A 3,915-nucleotide genomic window follows, 5' to 3' on the forward strand; every position below is an offset into this window, starting at 1 on the left:
ACATGTATCTAATCTGACTACATGAATCAATGACTCGTGATCTAATCTTATCTTATCTCAAATCTAGGGGTCCCAATCTATTTTAGACTCTGGTATTCTGTATCGAGTGTCTGAGATAGACGTCGATCTACATCTAAGGCTCTTCGATACACCATAAGTCTAGAGTCTTATCGGTTGTGAGAAAGACTCGGCGGTTCTGCCCTAGCTAGGCTGATCTACCCTAGACTCGAACTCTGACCCTATTCTAAGTCAATATATTAACATATCAATCTGATTAACATATCAATCTGATAATCTGCAAATATCAATGCAATAAAATAAAGTATGTGATTTAGGAAACTCAAGTCAAACCTAACTCGAGTTGTGCAATCCCGAATCAACATTTATTTATACCTTTCTTGTTGTCGCTCTGATAAAATCGAAGTCTCGATTCAAAATCTGTCACTGTTTAATCTGGTAATGACAATACCGATATTCTGTATCAATATTCTAATCAATTCAAAACATCTCTGTTTTATCAAATTCTGACAGCATAACAGTACATTCTTGTGATACTGATAATACTATATCAGTCTATATCAATTCCAAACATTTACACTCAACCACCGTACAAATCTGATATATACATGAAAATCTTCTTCAGAAAAAGGAGAAAAGAAGCCGAGGGAAGAAAATAGATTTTGAAGTTTTAGAATTCGATTTTACGATCAATCCGTCCGTTAGATTTTAAATCCGACTTCAGTATATATATATATATATATATATATATATATATATATATATATATATATATATATATATATATATATATATATATATATATATATATCCGCCACATGCAATAAGCCACTCGGCAATTTTTCCTTTTGCATGTCTCGCGCATATGCGCGACATTTCTGGCGCATATGCGCGAGACCTACTGGTCTTTGCGATAAGCTTCTCGGCAGCTCGCGCATATGCGCGACTCATTTCCGCGCAGATGCACGAAGCCCTCTGGACCTCCCGCGCATGTGCGCGCCTACACATCGCGCATGTGTGCCGACCTCTCTGGATGTCTTGCGCATGTGCGCGCATATATGTCGCGCACGTGCGCCAATGCTACTGCCCTCGCACTTCCCTTTTCACATGCGATCTCATTTCGTGTCTCGGTTAGCCCGTTCATAATCGTCTTAATTAAAAATCAATAATCGTTAATTAACTGTGATTAATTCTCGGACATTACATTTCTCCCCCCCTAAGTTACGATTTCGTCCTCGAAATCATAGGCATTTCATTCGTATCAACAAGGAGTATATATATACAAAACTGTATAAGAAATTTACATTATCGAAACAACTCTGGGAATTCTTGTCTCATATCTGATTCAGTCTCCCAAGTTGCTTCTTCTACACCACGACGAGTCTATTGCACTTTCACAAGTGGAATCATTTTCGTTCTGAGCTGTTTTTCTTTGCGATCAATAATCTGAATCGGTTTTTCAACATAGCTCAATGTCTCATCTAGTTCGGCCTCGTCTGGTTAAATAGCATGTGAAGCATCAGGAAGGTACTTCCTTAATAACGATACATGAAAGACATCATGTATCCCAGATAATGAAGGCGGTAGGGCGAGTCGATAAGCACGATCTCCTATCTTCTCGAGAATCTCATAAGGCCCAATGTATCGTGGAGACAATTTCCCTTTCTTGCCAAATCTGACAACTCCTCTGAAAGGTGAAATCTTTAAAAATACTCGGTCTCCAACCTCAAATATCAACGGTCTACGTCGAACATTGGCATATTTGGCTTGTCTGTCTTGTGCTGCCATCATTTTCTTTTGAATTAGCTTCACTTTTTCTGTCATATCTCTGATCATATCTGGTCCAATCTCAGGCACTTCAGAGATATCATCCCAATAGAGAGGGGATCTACACTTCTTTCCGTACAACGCTTCAAATGGTGTCATCTCAATACTCGTCTGATAGCTGTTGTTGTACGAAAATTCACAAAGAGACAATGCATCTTGCCAATTAGTGCTAAGATCTAGCACTACTGCTCTCAGCATATCCTCCAATGTCTGGATAGTCCGCTCTGACTGTCCGTCGGTCTGTGGATGATATGCGGTACTCAAATGTAATTTCGTACCAAGAGCCTGCTGCAAACTCTGCCAGAAGTGCGAAGTAAATCGAGGATCACGATCTGATACAATCGACTTCGGCACTCCATGCAATCTGACCACTTCTCTGACATAGATCTCTGCCATCTGGTCAAATTTGTACGTCATCTTGTACGGTATAAAACATGCGGATTTGGTCAATCTGTCAATCACGACCCAAATCGCATCACGACCTTTGGAGGAACGCGGCAACTGCGTCACAAAATCCATGGAAATGTGATCCCATTTCCATTCAGGAATGGACAAACTCTGTAATAATCCTCCTGGTTTCTTTCTTTCTGTCTTCACCTGCTGGCAATTCAGACATTTGGAAACAAATTCGGCAATGTCATTCTTCATTTGTTTCCACCAGAACTGTCCTTTCAAATCGTTATACATCTTTCTGCCACCAGGATGAGTACTGAATCGACTGTTGTGCGCTTCTGACAATATCTGTCGTCTCAAATCTGAAACATTCGGCACAACCAGACGATTATTCACATACAAGACGTTGTCACGTACCTGATATTCTGATCGATGTCCTGCTCTAACCATCAATACTAATTTCTGTACATTCTGATCACTTTGCTGAGCTGCCTTAATTCTCATAATCAGCTCTGGTTCTACTTGCACCGTATAAAGTCTCAACGGTCTATAATCTGTTTCAAATTCTAATCCGGACAAACAACAGTCTTCTATCAAATTTGAAACACCAATCGTCGACAAGGATAAAGAACATACCTTTCGACTCAATGCCTCAGCTGCTGCATTAGACTTTCCTGGATAGTATTTGATTTCACAATCAAAGTCTTTAAGCAAATCAAGCCATCTTCGTTGCCTCATATTCACTTCAGATTATGAAAACAGATATTTCGAACTCTTATGATCAGAATATATTTCAAACTTTTCACCATAAAGATAGTGTCGTCATATCTTTAATGCAAAGACAATGGCTGCCAATTCTAGATCATGAATTGGATAACGAGTCTCATGTGGTTTAAGCTGTCTTGAGGCATAAGCGATAACGTGCCCTCGTTGCATCCGCACACATCCCAACCCTCTGTGAGAAGCGTCGCAATAAACCACAAAATCACCAGTACCGGATGGTATAGTCAACATCGGTGCACTGGTCAACCTCTTCTTCAATTCCAGAAAACTGGTCTCACATTCTTCAGACCAAACAAATGGAGCATTCTTCTGAGTCAGCTGAGTAATTGGTTTAGCTATACTCGAGAAATCTTTAATGAAACGACGGTAGTATCCTGCTAAACCCATGAAACTGCGAATTTCAGGAACTGACGTCGGTCTTGGCCAAGAAATCACGGCTTCCAGTTTACTGGGATCAACTGATATACCATCTCCAGATATAATATGACCCAGAAATACTACTTGTCTTAGCCAAAACTCACATTTCGACAGTTTAGCATATAACCTCTCAATCCTTAGAATTCGCAACACAGTTCTTAGATGCTCAGCATGCTCACACATATTCTTTGAATAAATCAAAATATCATCGAGATATTTCTGGAAGATACGGTTCATTAATCCCATAAACACAGCTGGAGCATTCGTCAAACCAAATGGCATGACAATAAATTCATAATGGCCATACCTGGTTCTGAATGCCGTCTTTGAGATATCAGAATCTCTGACTCTTAGCTGATGATATCCCAATCTTAAATCAATCTTGGAATATACTGAAGAACCCTGCAATTGATCGAATAAATCATCTATACGAGGCAAAGGATATTTATTCTTTACCGTTGCCTTGTTCAGTTGCCG

This window comes from Primulina eburnea, chromosome 11 (assembly GCF_022965805.1).
Source record: "Primulina eburnea isolate SZY01 chromosome 11, ASM2296580v1, whole genome shotgun sequence".
Lineage (NCBI taxonomy): Eukaryota > Viridiplantae > Streptophyta > Magnoliopsida > Lamiales > Gesneriaceae > Primulina > Primulina eburnea.